An 18,293-nucleotide genomic window follows, 5' to 3' on the forward strand; every position below is an offset into this window, starting at 1 on the left:
CGTTCCTGTTGGTAAGAAATTACATTTATCCCTTCACCAAATCGATCTAGTTTCTAATTCGAGGGCTAAAAGTTCGATTGAACTTCGATTGCCATACATCATTCATCTCACAATCTTTCATTCGCCGTGTGTATTTGAGTTTTGGTTTATTTTGCTAAAGCATCTAATAAAAGAAAAAAGAAGAAGTGTTCAGAATATTAATATCTGATCAGTACTGCAAGTGTGGCATGAAGTCTCATATTTTATGCTAGACCTGGATTTTTTTAAAAAAAAAAAAACTTTGGCCATACCCACCGCAATTCAGCGGAAATACTCTTACAAATCAAGTATTAAAAATTAAAGTAAATTAAAAATAACGAATATTTTTTTCTATTGCGATGAATGTGCTTGCTTTGTGAATGATAAGGTTTGTTTTAAATTAAATCCAGACTGCAGTACCATACATGACATGCATATTACAAGGATAATTCCCCTGACGCCTTTAAATACTCCTCCGCGCAACGATATGCATTTAATTTGCATAAAAGTAGTCCTGTAAGTGATACAGAAGTCAGAGAAGATCATTGTTTATTTCTGAGAAAAAAAAAAAAAAAACTAAGGGCGATTCTATCGCTCTTTGTATCATGACGCCACCAAATTTTCTGTATTTCTATCGCCTCCGCACAACAAATTCTATACGTCCGACTGTCCCGAATAATGTCACCGATACCATCTCCACCCTATGAGTAGGCTTATTCGTCAACTTCAAGGACTTTGCCTAGGTGTGCATCGATGTGTGGGCATTTCTTCGTCTAACCTTTTACGGTTCTGGGTGTTGAAAGTGAAACATCCGCCTAAGAACAACGGCCACTGAAAGAGGTCACAGGATCTTGTCATCTCACCCTCACTACGCGGTCACGTACCAAGGAAGCTTTCTTAACAGGAGAATGAAATTCCTGCACGAAATGTTGTGGTTCAGTTAGTTAAAAGGACGGAGTTGTAATTGCATTGCAGTTTATCCAGGGAATTGTTAGTATTAGACATTGTATAAAACTGACCTCGTAGAGTTCAGTTAGCAAGGAGTGGTTTTTAAGCTGCTCGTTCAAGTCATACTGTTCAGAATTTATATGCAAAACTGATAAGATATCTACTTTAAAAGTAGCCTAAACATTGCATTCAATTATTCATTAAATGCGCATCGTTATACATTAGCACTTATATAATTACAATTTCAATTATATTCGTTTATATTATCTGATAGCAACATTGAACATTAATCGTGATTGAAGTTAGTGAAAAAAAATTGCCACTTCAGTAAACATGTTCACACAGCGGTCACTATAATTGATGTCCGAAACAGCCAACTACTACACAAGGACGCCAAGTAGATGACCTTCGAGACTGCATGCCTATCCCGTCCTGCTCGGAGTGTAGTGATGAATGCGTACAGTTGAGGGCATTGGGAGATAAGCACGTGAGGGTTGGTAACATTGCTGTTAAAGCAAGTAGGCGATTTTCCTTGATCATCCAAAACAAACGAACACACCTGCAAAGATAATAACAAGGCCCGCCTTTTTAATTTCAACAATGACACTGAGAATCCTTTTAGAATAGCGTGCACATTTAAGTGTCCAGAAGGATCTAATGGAACGATATTCAAGTGGTTAGTTCTCTAAAAAAATAGCTAAAAGTAAGGAAAAAAAAAAAAAGGAATCCTTCAAAGCGCTTTTGGTAAAAATGCCACAGCTCTTTTTTCTGCAATCGCTTTTTTTCTCTCTCGAATTTAATGTTTTCTTGAAAGATGAGTTTACCACTAAGTGATTTATTGCATACGACCTTGGCGGAGGCATCTATTCAGTTCCCAGAAGTGGACGGGAGAGTTGTGGAGGGAGATGAAGTTTCCCCTGTGAATGGCCAATAACAGGTAGTAAAGAACTCTTAATGACACGAGGAATGACAAGTATTATGAGATGTACGGCCCTCGATAAACACTCAGCAGAGCATCACCCTCTAACTACACCATACATTCCTGACCCGCTTCAAGTGAAGTATTTATTATGCTGCTATTTAGACAGCATCTTAAGAAAACTGTCGAAGATAAGTCACCATTAGAATTGTTTAAAAATGCATCTTCCAAAGTTCTTGTACAGAAAATTCCAGTATAATTTAGAAATGCTTTGTACGAATGGAAGCAAAGCATTTTCAGCATTATTTAGAAGTTAAAAAACCGAAAATTAACACTGACAATATCACGTTATCTAACGCAAGTAACATGTATTTATAAAGGTTAGTTTTTCACAGAACCAAAAACCAAATTCATTGGCTTCATTCATTCATTCCAAACTTGGGCCCATCGATTTTTTTCAGTTACCTACAAACACGAAATATGATACAAGAGGATACAAAAATTCTTATACTTACGTATCCTGATAACATTTTAGATCTTTGGAAGCATAATGATAAACTATTTTACAGCTTTTATTTTTAAATTCTCTGGTTTAATAGTACTGATCAACAAAAGTTGATTTTTTCGGACTTTCCTTCGTGGTTACAAAGATTAATGCAGCTATCAGAAAAGCTTTAATAGGAACACAGGAAATGAAGCAGCACAGAATAATCAGATTTAAATTCAAATACCCGAAAACCTCTGCAAGGCTTCACCTTGGCATATTGGGAATCCATTATTTCGAAGCTAAGTATTTGAAAATTGACACTCTCGAAATTAGTTCCAGAACTAAAGTTTCAATTACTTGACTTCGTAATAATGGAGTCATAATATCCTTTCCTTATACAGGGTACAACAATTATACTCTGATTATTTATAAATAGTTTTATTAATATAAATACTTATCCGCCATCAAATAGTTCACCCTTTAAGTCGATCATAACTTGAAGCAGCTTATTTAATATAGGAAGAATTAAAAGGTATACTAATTTTTCCCCTGTTATTTCAGTAAAAAAAAAAAAAAAAAAGGTATATTTTGCATGTAAGAGATGTTCCTTGTTGGGGGGGGGGGAGATAGTGTGTGTGCTTGGTTAAGGTGCTTGTAAAGCTTTCCGAAATTATTCGAAAAACATTAAGATATTTAGCATGATTGCGAGGATTTTCATTCCGTATAAGCAAGTGGCAAAGATTTCCATCCAACGAAAATGTAGAATTCACGCAGTTTAACTTTGGCCTCAGCTGTAGTTGTTTCGACGATAACATCACCCATCCAAGGTCTTTTAACCGTAGATAGTTTCAGCCACTATATCTAGAACAGCATCGAAATCAGTAGCCAAAATGTCAGATTAGTGAAAGTGATCTACTTGCTAGAGTGAATTTGCTTGTCAAGACCGTTATATTACTATCTGGAAATTTGTTAGAAAAAACTTGTGTTTTTTCCCCCTCGGACTTAAACAACGAGTTCTTTGATTCATCTTTTTTAAATCTAAAAGCTGTTTTACTGCATACAAGAAACGACATATCTAATAGTTCCTACTGACACTTGATGGGAAATAATTATGAAAACGTGAGTTTAATGTTACGTCGTCCAGACTACAAACACCGTTGCTTCCTTTGTGAACAAAGGATGTTTGACATACTCTGTTCACAAAAAAGGTGTTTGGCAAGATGAAAAATACTCCTCAAAAATAGTGGCTTGGACTAAGAAAATAGGACGCGGTTTCTATTTTCCCTGAAGATAAAACTATCCCACAATCCATTTCTGGAAAGCGGCCCTGATATGATCTTCCTACAAAGAAGTAGGAAGATACGTCGCCCCACCTTCAAGCACTACTATGATGTTTAAGACACTCCAGGGTTTTATTCTTAGAGAAAAGAAAATCAGCTACCACCCAATAATTGACCTAAAGAATATCCACGTATGATTACTTCATATCCGATTAATGGTTTTCGTACAGGAAATTACGAAATCAATGTACTATGATAAAGATTTTGATTGAATCGATGTAAGCAGTGAAATTTCCAGCAGAATAAAGACCTTGAATTATTTCAATGTAACATATTGACGAAGATCCACTTTTTCTATTATTTAGAAAATGTTCCTGTTCAGCTAGCGATGCACTGAGAAAATATGCTAATTTTATAGTAATCATATGCGATTTTATTGGAAGCATATAAAGAAGTCTTACTAGTTTCTATCTTCCTCATCAAGTGCTTAAGTTTAATTGCCAACTTGCATCTATAATTTAGCTAAAGTGCTAAGACCTCTACAAAATATAATTTGATACATAATTTAATAATAAGACAGTTTTAGTTGACTATCCAATTTTTTTCATTAAAAGTAAGATTTTAATTTAATTTTAATGAAAATTAAATTTCTGTAACTTTTTCATGAAAAAGTTACAGAAATGTATATAATGGATAACATGCATAAAAATTGATCATTCATTCCTTACTTTTATAATCTTTTTCATCTGCAGTACTTTTTCAGCTGCTCTTCTTTGGAATGTTTGATTAGCAATGGCTTATTTGATATTGACAAATTCTACAGTTATTGCGAGGCGTATTATTCCCTTCTCATCGTAGAATTACGGCAAAATCCAGGAATCATACATTCAAATTACAGTAACAGTGAGTTTACTGGTCATCAGAACAAACGAAATCATTTATTTCTTAAATTAGTCTTCTATAAATTGAAGATATTTTGGTGATTTCCACATTAACTTCAAAAGGATATTCATTGTGGTTGACAATTTTGTCAAATACTTTCGATTTGTTTTTATAGTTTGGTAATTTTTGAATTAAAAGAAAACTTGTAAACTGTATTTGGATAAACGGAGTTCAAGGAAGCTCATACGCTTTGATCTCTATTTGTAATCGCGATTTGCTTTGTTGGGTGCAATAGAAAGATGCGATGTGTACAAATGTAGTAATGAAAAAAAATTTCTTTTGAATAACTGGTTACATGCTCTTCAAAGTTTGAACCTTCTCTCCAGGATTCTGCGCATTGCGTTCACCTATAGCTACGCTACAAAAACGACATGCAAGGCAATATATGAATTGCAATCACCAAAAGCAGTGGCAGTTGTCTAGAGTATTTTTATGGTTCTACGTTTTGAGGATTCACAATTCGCTGCTTAAAAAAAAAAAAAGCTGAAAATTTTAAATTGCATTCATACTGTAAAATTTCAATTCATTACTGAACTGTATTTTAACATTGCTTAATTATATATAAAAAAAAATTGCTCTATCCAACATGAAATTAAAAACTTCTAAAGCTATACACATATGTATAGCTTTAGAAGCCCACTTCCCGTGATAAAAGGGACGCATTCTTTAAAGTCGCTTGTTTAAATCACTTCTGCAGCATTCTACTACAAGGTTGCGATTCCATTTGCTGTGGAATGCCATCTTGAATGCCACAGGTAAGAATGTGGTTTCTTGACGAACTCGCCTCTTTTTCGTAGCTGGAGGGCACCTCCTTCCGCCCAGCTTTCCTAACAGTATCAGTCAGAATACTGTACATGGTAAGTCTAAAATTACTTTTTTTTTTTATGCCTTCGAAAAGTACGCCTAAGTCAAAAATCTGATTCCCCAAAGAACCTTAGCGGCTCCTTTAAAATGATGACGAAAGATTAGCCTCTCCTAAAGGTGGAAACCTAAACTTGCTTGAGGTTACGAAATGGTATGAGCATGTTTATTTTCGTCTGGTGAAATTAAGAATACGAAGAGATGCTAGAAAGTATGGCTACTGATACTGACGAGTACAGAGCGTCTTGAGCAATTTAAATGGACGAATTGCTGCATTAAAAAGTGCTAACTTTGGTTAAATATTGAATGACAAATAACTCTCAGGTTGTCAAACATTGTTCAGAAACAAACATTACCATATTCATGTTTGGATATTCGATGCCCTTGGTACACTTTTCCTAGTCGGAATGATGATGAGTACTGGAATTTTTTCCCTCTCTTCCCCAAGTTTTTATAATTAACACTCCCCACTATTGTCACTTATACAAATTTTCAAAGTACTGTATTTACCAATTTTGAGACCTCGTATAAGATGTTTAGAAAATGAAAATAGCATGCGCTATGAATGTCTTTTTTACAGGCTATTCAATTAAAACAAAAAAGGTACTGTATTTACCTAAGCATGCAACTTTGTTCAAATCAATATCGGATTCAGTTTGAAAAACAACTGCTGACTGAAGAGGTGCAGGTGAGAGAAAGCATACTAAATTTGCCGACAGAGAAGATATCAAAAAAGGGAATTTTAACTTTCCACGAAGGAATGGAAAATTTAATGATCACAAGTATCTTGATTTATTTTCTGAATTTATTTGGAGTTCCTAAATGAATCAAATTATTGGAATAATTAACTTAGAGGACCTACTTTCAGTTGTAATACCTTCGCCTTTAAATTCACCGATTTGAATGTTAGTGTTTTAACAAGCACACAGCCCTCAATATTCTTACAATGAACAAATATTGTAAAGAATATCAGCATTATTTCAGGGTGGTGTAGCTAGAAGGTTGTCTTGACTGAATCTCTGTTTAAAAAAAAAAAAAAAAAATTCTAGGAGTCCTTGTTTCCATTCAAGAATGGAAGTTTTCCTACTCACACTGTCGTGAAAGGATCTGCGATAGTATTCCTTTCGATAAGGCCATTCTCTCTATTTGAGCACCTTTCAATAGATACTTCACAAATATGCTGCATATCAGGCCAGAAGAATTCTTCAGAGATCTGAATCTCAGAGGAGATTACCAGGGAGGATGGAGAAACTCTTGAATCCAAAGTTTTAACGCAATTTTAGTACCCTATTAAACAACACGATGCAGTCTGCATGGAAATCAAGCATATTTGAAAAAAAATTAAAACACGCTAAAGAGGCATTCTGACCACAATTTTTCAATTGAAAAAAAAAAAAAAAAAACTAGGATATTAATTCCAATGGATAATGCTCAATTTCATTGGTTATTCTAAAGCATTCAAATAAAGCTACTTCTTTACGGTGCTATCCCAAAAAGGTACACAAAAGACCAATCAAGATGCTTTATTAGAGAGTGGTGTTAGACTGTTACCTTGCTCTTGTCCTTGGAGCAATGAGTAACGTCTGTGTCAGGTAGCTATCAATTTGCGTAGCAACTTATCACCAAGGTCTCAACGCCATTCGCTTAAGCAGCTATTGCTGACCTAATAGGAACTGACAAAGTTGAACACGTGTGATTACTTGTGCAGATCAAGTTAAGGGATTCAATTATTACAGAACAGCAGTTAGCTGGCTGAAGTAAAGTACAATTAAGCAAATAGTAGGTATTTATTTGTATGGGATTTTTTCGTTTCAAGTTATTCGTTTAAAATTTTCCAGCCCACTCCCTAATAGTTTCACTAAGTATTCTACAATAATTTACTGATATTTACACATCTTGTTCCACTTACTCTCCCTAAAAGATGTGCCACAAATAGCCATTGTTTCTGATACTTTTAAACGGGTCTGGATCCATTAACTAATGAAGTACCTTCATGTTGTACTGTGGTTAAAAAGAAGCCAGAATCTGCGTTCTTAATAAACAGAAGGCAAAATTATTTAAACAGTTTTTTCACCTTCTATACTTAAAGCTAGTATTTTTTTTAATCATTTGTAAAGTCGCCTGATTACATGCATATCTATAGAAACTGAAATATTAAGGCTTACCCTAAACCCACGTTTTCATCACTTCACAAAACATACTGTGTAGAACTGTAAGGAATATTTGAATAGAATCTGAAGAACAGTACTATAAGTGGAGAGAAAATTTTCAGTAATAGGACTTCCTTCACAAATAAGAAACGAGAATCGCAGCACAACGGAGCTTTTCCCCATTCACACCTGAAAAACCCCTAAAGGCAATATCTAATACAAGTTTCGGCCGACTTACCTTCCAATGTTCACGTCCGTCTGACGGTGGCAGAGAACTTCGAACACACACACACCACAGCGACTTTGTACAGTTGTGGAAACTTTCTCAAGTACTCAGTAAGCACCAACCTGTTGATCTGGAAACCCAAAGACAACCTCTGACAGTCCTCCCACTGCCATGCCAATAATTACAATGTCTGTTTACTCCTGGTTAGTAGACAGTGCAGGAAACATCGGCAGAAACGCCAACTTCAGGCAGAAACAGGCGACGTCAAACATACTCTCACACCAGACATCAGTGACAGTGTTGTAGAGAAAGGCGAGCGGCCTACAGGCAAATACTGAACCGGTCTAACCCCTTATTAGCTATGCATACCGCACGTGAATGTCTTCCTACCCCCCTTTTTGCTTTCTGTCATTGCCGTAGGCTGGACCGACAGGTTCTCTCTCATGCAGGTGTGCTCGGTCTAGCCAATGATGGCTGTTGGGTAAAAACTTTCGTAGACGTGTTTCCTGCGGAAGCAAGGTGTGTGCTGTGTGTGTGTACAGGGGGCTGAGGGTTGCCAGGAACAGTAAGAATCGTAGTCCTCTTTTAATGGAAACCGTATTCGAACCGCAGAAATCTTGATTCATGAGACCACTAAAGAATTAAATTGAAAATTTGCTTTCTGCACGCTCTGAGCGATCACTTACTCGGAAGAATCGTATGGAAAGAACGCTTCAATCAACAGGTGAGTTGCAACAAAGTTATGCGCATGGTCTCTCGGCTATCGCGCTAATCTTTAAGCCAGGTGTTTCTGGTGTCACCTGAGTACTAATAACGCTGTTATTGTGTTCAAGTAATACATACTGTGGTTGTGGGAATGAGTTCTCCCAACCTTTTATGTTTTTATTTATTTATGATTTGTAATGAACAGCAAGGAAAATTTTAAACCTACGAGAAGCCTTTTAATTGTAATGCAAATGCCCCAGGTCCAAAAACCACATTAAACGATTTGACAGTTTACATTTTTGTCCTGCAAACCCACACACAAATGTTGAATGACTTTTGATTTTCTTGTTATTTGTAGTGACTTGAAAAATTTAACGCAATACGTGTGATCGATGGAATGTTTTATTTTAATAAGCTGCATTAGTTTGATTGTGCCAGCTAAATTGTAGTTACGAAAACTCAAAGGACTTAATGTTCTTAAGGAGTTAGTTGAAATTTTTTTTTTGGGGGGGGAATACTAAATTATCGAAGCAGTGGCAAAACTACCTCAACCCTTAGTTATCTAAACTTTAGATTCATCAGTTGCAAGTTCAAATAATGGACTTATATATGAAACATGAAATTGATACAATTGTCATAATTAAGTATATCAATTAGATAAAATGTAAAATATTCTAAATGACTTTTTTTTTCCCCCAACAGAGTTGGAATTGTAAATATTCATGAACTCGGAACCTCTATAAAATAAAATAAAAAAATGAAGCCAGTGACAGAACAGAAAGGTAAGACTGAATTAAAACAAACATTTTATCATGATTTGTATGGTATTATTACAGTGAAATGACCTTGCATTCACAAGCGAACAAATTAAAATGGTTAAGTCAAAGAATAAAATGAGCTCCTTGTTACCGTTTCGAAAAATGAATGCCAGGACTGGATGAGTTATTATGTTAAAAGAAGTTTCCAGTTTTGACCCAAGACTGTTAATGTTGTGAGAAATATCCATTTTTCTCACAACATTATTATTAAAATAGTCTAGTAACTATTTCTGGACATCGCAGCTACAAAAGTGATCAGTTGAGACAGTTGTACGTGTCTTCCCGCGATGAGTCTTCGGACTCCTTGGAGGTGTCAGGAATAATAATAAAAGTACTACTTACCTTACTATCGCATCACCTTGACAGCCGATTGGTCAATCCTGAAGTCCATGAAAAAACCAGAGCACCATCTACAGCCTGATTCTTCAAAAATTTTCAAAATAAACTTTTTAAACACAATTATTGCTTGAAGTACAATAATATATTTCATAAATTAATGATAAACAATGATACTAATATTTGTAACATTTCCTTCACGGACAATGCAAAATATTTTTTCATCTTTTTTATGACATTTTAACAACATTATATAATTAATTTATATTAAATTAATTTATATTTAATTTGATTTTATAATTTTAATTTACTTATTTAATTTTTTTAAATTATACATAATTTAACGTTTACGACACACACACACACACACACACGTATATATATTTATATATATATATTTTTTCTGCCTGAAATGTAATTTTTTTTCACTTCGAAGGGTTTTAATTCGTCTTAATGATTTAACACGAATTAACAACCAGTATTTCTGAACGATTTTGTGCACCTTGGTATTGGTACAGTTTACATTTAAGTGTAGCGTACCTTTTGGCCGAACCTTCACCTGTCAGCTGGACGTGACTGCTCCCTCCTCATGTAGGTAATATATCTGGCCTTCGGCGTACCAAAACAAAGCTACAGACTGTAGCTTTGTTTTGATACCTTACTAGTGAAGGGAGAACAGAAAGCACGCGCTTTTACAAAACTACAACATCAAACTTTGAAAAAAAAAGTGTCCAATTAACTTCTGACCTGTCGTGACTCGATAAAATGTGGTTCACATAATTTTCGAGGAATGAATGGTAGTTAGAAAAGAGCTCTACTAGACTCGTAATCGGAGCATTTATAAGAATAAGGCGATAGGTTGATTACTAACTAGGAAATGATGTAGGCAAGCAGATATAAAGACGGCTTCCTCATGCTGACTTTTCTCACTTCTTTCACACGTCATGTTGGTTTTGCTGAAAAGATACATTAGTAAATATGGCTCGAAGTGGTTTCTGATTGCATTATTTATATATATATATATATATAAGAAATTTCATTAAAAAAAAAAAGCGATTTCGCGTACTTGAAATGTTATTTCACGACTAACTGGCATACAGATAAATATCCATTTTTCGTTCGTAGAATATTGACAGTGGCTAATAATAGTATCGCGTAGATTTCGAATACGTTGTTCGTTGTCGAGTTTTTCACAAAAAAAAAAAAAAAAAATAAATAAATTAGAATTTGGCATTAAACCTGTTCAAGAATAAGAGTGCAATTGTTGGAATCATTATCATTTATGATATCCACTCTTACTTATGCCACTGTTATTTACTAAAAGAACGTCCTTGAACTCTATCCTGGTCTCATCTACGCAACTTTCATTGAACAATATTTTTAAAAAATTTAAATATTACTTAGGAATTTTAATAACTAACAAAAATTGCGTATGCTCAAAGTCAATTACATTTTTCCCAGTTATTTTAAAATTTGGATTTAATTTTCTAGCTAAAATGCTATTTGCAGATTGCTGCTGGTCTTCAACATATGATAACGCTGGAATGGTAACTGAGAAAGAAAGTAAAAACATGTGATGTGGTACGCTGACCTGCATCTTATTAGCCACTTTACATCATCAATTTAATGACGTAATAGGTTGCCTAAGAGGAGATGCAATTTATCGCTCCAGATGAATCTCCTAACATAAAAGTGGTTTATATTCCTCCAAAGAATGCAGAGTATGAATAATTTCCACTTCGTTGCATATGAGGGACTTGCGGGGGATCTCTTGAAAGAAGTTTAAATGAGGCTTTGCACCCTTTTGACATAGCCTTTCTTTAAATAACTCTGATATTGTTCAATGTGACAAACTAAACAATCTTCGCAATCATCCGTACAGAATGCCAAATCATAATAATGACTGAGTATTGTGGACAGTGCGAATAAAACAATATCGTTTTAATTTTAAAATGATTTAAGTTTTCCAAATGATATTTATATTTTTAAAACTGAAGTTATGTTCTCATTGATTCAAAAAATCATTAATGGTTTTAGAATCAGATTACTGAATTTTGTTTTGCAGTCAATCCTCAGACATTGAAACTCACGAATTTTATGGATGAAGCTACAGTAATGACTGAAGCTTCGCTAAAAGAAATAAAGCCGTCTTACTACCTACAAAGTAGTAGAACAAAAAAACTCCATTTTTAACAATAAAAAAATAAATTAATATTTGTGTCGCCACAGTGAATTGTACTGTGTAGTTTCTCTTTGTGGGAAAAAATGTCGAAGAGGTGGTTGCCTCAGCTCGCATCAATGTCATTTCTTTTTATATCGAAACGTAGGCTTAATCTGTATTAGCAGCCTTTTGTAATAATCAGATTCAAAATGACTGCTCTCTCCCAAAGTTAAACGTATTAAAATTGTTTTTAATATATTTAGTTCGTTGCTATTAGATGATTCAAAAAAGATATCCGAAGAAGGGTCGTTTCAGTTTTTTAGTATATCAAGATATTTCGTATTATTGTTCAAATGCATAGGGCTCGGGATTCTATCGCTGTTCAACAATTAAATGCGTACATTAGTTTAATAAATGGACTAACTACTGAATCAGTTTCTATGCCCTTTTTAAAGCTTTTGGCACAAGTCCATGGAAACTTTTTTTTTTTGTTATGGAAACTCAATGTTATTTAGCTGAGTTGTACCATTGCCTATTAACTGTTTTACTTCATTAATTTTCAAATATACATTTACAGATGTTACATACCAGTATATTTTTAATTACGGCCACTTTAAACACTTCGTCTCTTTTTACTTCTTTATCTGCGTACACTAGAATAGTTAAAAATCTGACTCATCTGACAACATATGTACTGTTTCAGACAAAATATGTACTTGGCCATATAAACCGATGTTTATATGGCCAAGAACACAACCGTTAAAAGAAATAACAGTTGAATCCTGCAGAGCAAAGGATAGAAAGAAAAGAGGTGCTGACATTTCCTTTTCTTATAGAAAATGTCAGCACCTCTTTTCTTTCTATCCTTTGCTCTGCAGGATTGTCAACTGTTATTCCTTTTAACGATTGTGTTCTTGGCCATATAAACATAGGTTGATGGCCAAGTACATATTTTGTCTGAAACAGTAAGGGCGTTAGTACACTGTACATCCGATATAACGTGGGTGATAAGATCTAAACATTTCATCCTCATTATATCGAATCTGGTTATTCAGAAAATAATCAAAAGGACAATACGTCTCTTTGGCCATATATGTAGAATGAACGATGAGAGGAAAATAAAAATGCTGTTGTTTGGGATGGTTGAAGCAAAGAACAAAAAAGGAAGACCAAACAGAGAATGGGACGATGACATTGTCAAATGGTGAGGAAACTCTATACACAAACTGAGTCATCTTGCGCAAAATAGAATGCAATGGAATAATCAGATCAAGATGGCATCAGACACCTATGGGCATTGGACCCATGGTTGTTGATAATATCCAGTATTATATAAAAATAAAAAAAAAGTGCTTTAGGTTTCGTATTTTTCTTCCTTAAATGATCATACTCTTGATGGTTTAAGAAATCAGTACTTGAAAATCTCTGTCAACCAGGCATTTTTTTTTTTTTTTCTGTGGCAAAATGCTAATATCTGCATGTATTTTGTGATGGAAACACCTTGAAGTATTCGATTTTCCTATGCATAATGGTTAAAGTTTATTACGACTAAACAGAATTGCTAAGCCATGCACCTTTTTTTTTTATTCATCGGATTTAAAAGTTAGGAAGCATGCGATAAATCTTGTAAATTTGTTCTGGAATGTAGCGCGTTCTTATATGATAACTTAAGCCTTTCTTTAGTTTTTCAGCTTGACTCCTGACAATTTCACTAGAAATAGGTGTTCATCTTGCTCTTTCTTGTGTAGACCATGTAAACATGGTCTTATCCGAAGAGTTGTATCTGAGCTGCTTTCGCTGAGGATCTTCATTTGTATCAGTTACTTGTAGTTTTGCCTTACTATCCCCCCAATACTAATCCCCCCACATTAGGTATTGGACAATTACTAGATTGTCCAATACCTAATGTGGCGTGATACCTATGCGTGCGTTTTTCCTGATTTTAGTAAGTTATTTGCATCTTTCAAATTTGATAGATGCGCATCTATCAAATGTTAATTCACTAAAATTGGGAGCCTTTGATAGTGTTAGATATTGTTAAAAATGTCCTTATATTAGCTTAAACCAATATAAGAATTTGGTTGGGTCTTCTGAGTGCTGTCAAAACTAGGACCATAGATTCCATTGAACTCAAGATGTTATGAGTACTGCATTCTTAGTATTTTCTTTTCACGACAACAATATATATTATATTGAAAGCCAAACGGCTATTTTTCTGACATCCTTAATAATAATTAAGAGGATACAAATCCCTTGTTGTTCAACTGCCAGTAAGCAAAACTCTAAGATCGAGAACTACGAATCTATGAGTTTCATATATACCGAAAAACTATCGGAGAATCCAAGTGTAAAATGACCACTTGGTAGTACAACACCAAGGCAACTCGAAGCAAAGGTGGATCAAGATCCCTCACTATCCTTGATATTTTCTCATAATGTAAAAACACAGCCCCTAGGGGATGTAATACTGTAATTACATTATGAGGAGAGGTCACCACCCAGACCGGTTTCAACCTTTTTTGAGATCTCATCAGTGAGTAGGTAGACCTGGAAGATAACAAGGTTTAAGTGAAAAGAACTTACATATTATCTTCCAGGTCTACCTACTCACTGATGAGATCTCAAAAAAGGTTGAAACCGGTCTGGGTAGTGACCTCTCCTCATAATGTAATTACAGTATTACATCCCCTAATGGCTGTGTTTTTACATCATGAGAAAATATCAAGGATAGTGAGGGATCTTGATCCACCTTTGCTTCGAATTGCCTTGGTGTTATACTACCAAGTGGTCATTTTATACTTGGATTCGCCGATATTTTTTCCGTATATATGAAACTCATAGATTCGTAGTTCTCGATCTTAGAGTTTTGCTTACTGGCAGTTGAACAACAAGGGATTTGTATCCCCTTAATTAATATATATTCTAGTTCTTTATCTCTCTTCTTTCTATAGCAACAGCAATTATTTATAGTTTTTTTCGTTTAAAGACGTCAAATTTCATCTTAAGGCGTGAGGAACTTTTTAATAGGAGATATGTTGCCATTTTTAAAGTTTCAGGTAAATTAAGTTAGCTGGCTTCATATGATGTCTGAATTCCCCACCCCCTCCAAAATAAGACTTTAAAGATGGGACGATTACCTTTCATTATTCAAATTAGGTTTATAAAAAGCAAGTTAATGTGCTGAGATCTAATAATATATGAGGTTGAGATAGGATTAAGCTAGTCATTGGTTCTCAAAATATTGTCTGTACATCATTAAAAGGAAAGGGCATAATAGATTTGAATCAAGACATCTATTTAAGCCACTGCTCGCGTATGTTCCACACATATCCTCTCGTTATAAAGGATAGGACTCATCGTTTCAACTATCTACTAAATACGCTGCTTGTACTCGTATATCTTTCACTTCATCAAGGTTATGAGCACAATGTACTGTTAGCTTAGTGTAAAGCTCCGTAAATATTTTCCCGGTCCATACTGGCTTCCTTTTCGTCATCTGACTTGTTCAATAAACCACTATCACTCTTCGACGCAACCTTTTCCCTAAGAGAAAAGCATGCCCGTAGATAATGCGTTCTTCTTCTTTTTATATGATACTAAAAAGATTTATTTGAATCTACTAACCGGCAGTAAAATAAAATGCTGTATTCTTTTATTTTTCTCCTTAACTCTGGTCTTCTGCGGATACTAATTATTACCATTGAAAGCTAAACAGAATGCGTTTTTTCTCATTAGCATTACTAAAACAGTCACTCACTGGATATGTTCATAGATGCTCAAGGGAAGAATGAAATACGTAGAATAAAATAACTGATAGTCACTTATTGGGACGAACATCGTAGCATCTGGAAGAAAACTTATTCATGTATTCTTAAGGATTAAGCAAGAAAGAAATTGAGAATAAAAACGAAAACAAATTCTCAATTTCGCTTTGCGAAATAAATGTTAGATATCGTATCTTCTTCTCTTCTTTGGTATACTTTCGTATAACGTTTAGTTATCATTTCATATACGAACAGATAAAGCATGAAAGACATGCAATCGGTCAGTCCAAAGCAGATCGGCTCTAGTAACTGTTATTCGAAGATCATGGCTTATAGACGATTCATCCATTATACCAATTAGCGTCTCTTTCTGAAGAATGGTAAAAATGCAAAATATGTCAGGAAATTTTGCATTTTTCCTGACTTTTGAAAGCATTAAAATATTAATACTTTCTTTAATTGTATTGTACTTCATTTTACAGCGCAATTATGTAGAATTATATGGGATCAGAGACGTAAACTCGCCACCTAGAGACAATAAATAAACTTTAATTGGGATAATTGTTTTCACTTGGAAGTGTTTGGAATTATCCTCGACTGTCACTCAGTGGCACTAAAGCCATTGAGTGACAGTATTTTCCTGTTGGATATTTTTTGTTTCTGTGAAGGGAAAAACCTAATTTCTGTAAGAGACTTTATATATGTTGACTTACGGTGGAATTATAAAAATGAACGATTACGTTTAAGTTATAAATAACAGTTACTCTAACGCAGTATTTTATAAAATTTCTTCATATTCATATGCGAAGCTAAACTATTCAGGATAAAATGCAACTATTTTTTTCTATAAAACTATTCAGAAAATCATAAAGTCAGAATTGAAATGTGTACACCGATTCTAGCAAAGAATCGGAATATCAACTTTAATGAGAATACCGACAGAGCAGCTCTATTACGTGTAATGTATACTGATGGAGGAATGTTATTAGTATGCATATTAAAATGCAAATATAGCTGTTTGTTGAATAGAGAGGGAGATGAATGTATTAATATGCATTGACTCGTTGGTCAGCAGCTTCATTCAAGAATAAAATCAGGCCATTGACAAAATTTACTAAAAGTCATCTAAATCACCGTGAAGAAAGCCCAAGTTAAAAACAGGTTACACAACATTTTCAACGAGTTGGTGGAACAATTTTCCTGCACTTGTTGTGGTGGCTTTAGCTTTGAAAACCTTAAGCGCACAAGGCCTTCATGTTTCTGTTTGTTGTATTAAGAGCATGAATGAACTTCAGAGTATTATCAGATAAAAGGTGTAACACACATACACCAGGATTGAGCAAGTTGTAAGAAAACTTCTATTAAGTGACATAATTCCTTTCACTAGTAAAATAGACAATCGTACCAAGAAATGGGACCGGACAATGAAGGCGGGGCTCAGTTAGACACAATACAGGAAAAGTGTTAAGAGAATACTATTTTTTTCCCTTGTTAATTAGGTCTGTAGGTTGCAAAATTCAGAGATTCTATAGATACTCACCACAGATGATGCAAGAAATATTCGTTTTACTTCTGAATGTCCTCTTTCTCTCCTTTTTGGTGTGAAACTCAATCTCGACACACTGAGTCAATTCTGATAAAATATTAACAATTGGCTTTAAGAAATGATGAAAATACATTTATTTTAAAAGAATTTCCTTAGCTCATTCACTTATTGTGAAATGAAAATATTAGACAATTTATGTTTCTAAAAAAATAAAAACTGGTTTCTCAATTTAAATTTTGCAGTGTCATTTTAGTTTTGAACATTTTGATTGCTAAAAGAACATCGCTGAATGTTTTCCATCAGTCAGATTTATAAATTTGAACTCCTAATTAAGGAAAACATTTTTTTTATTGCGAAGATGAGTTTTATTGTTTTGCCAATATATACATTTCAACTGAAATTTGATTAAAATGAAGGCAGTTAATTTATACACGGAACTTTTGTTAACCAATAACGTGCCATGTTTTGTCATTAAATTATTTAAATATGTTAAAGTGTGACATCATCAACAGAGGTAATAAATAGTGATTTATTGACATAAAAATACATGAAAGTGACAATTTTTCTTTGGAAATAACTTCCTCCATAAATAACAAACAAGAGAGAATTGCTGGTATGTAAATTACTATGAGTCCACCATGACGCCATATCCGATAACCAGTGAAGTCCAACGTTGTATATCCACTGTTGGAGATAGTAACGTGCGGAACAACCCTCTGACAGGCTACGTCTACCTCGTTTCCAATGTACCTGAAGGCCATCTTGCATGCTCCAACTGGGGGTCATCAACCCTCCACTAAACTAGAAACTGCCGTAAAATTTACGTGGCAAATATGAGATGTAGCATAAAGACGTCCTGCTGCTTGCACAGTATGCATTTAGCTATTCATGTCGATGTGCATGTTATGTCAACTCACGTGTCACTGTTGGTTTCATCTTTTTGTATTACACAAGTTTATCAACAGCGATCATGTACGTACAGAGACAGCGTCATTTCCTGAGCCATGTGAAAATGCATTTGAAATGTTGATAAATCTAATCAACGGTTCTTAGAAGAAGGACTGAATGACTTATTTTCTTATATAAAACGGACTTGTGATAATAAATGATAAAATCGTAAATATTTTTCCAC

The 18,293-nt window shown here is 34.4% G+C and overlaps 1 protein-coding gene across 1 annotated transcript in view; it reads right to left on the bottom strand.

Moving 5' to 3' along the window:
• The window catches only part of LOC150108959 (ATP-binding cassette sub-family G member 8), an 84,805-nt gene extending 76,677 nt beyond the window's left edge, over positions 1-8,128 (bottom strand). The window contains exon 1 of the mRNA XM_090404547.1: positions 7,844-8,128. The gene's annotated coding sequence lies outside the window, so the exon portion shown is untranslated. The remainder of the gene's footprint in view (positions 1-7,843) is intronic.
• Positions 8,129-18,293: the final 10,165 nt, after the last annotated feature.

The sequence above is a fragment of the Typopeltis vanoorti genome, chromosome 2 (genome assembly GCF_054136105.1).
Source record: "Typopeltis vanoorti isolate ZY-2024b chromosome 2, IOZ_Tvanoo_1.0, whole genome shotgun sequence".
In the NCBI taxonomy this organism is placed as follows: domain Eukaryota; kingdom Metazoa; phylum Arthropoda; class Arachnida; order Uropygi; family Thelyphonidae; genus Typopeltis; species Typopeltis vanoorti.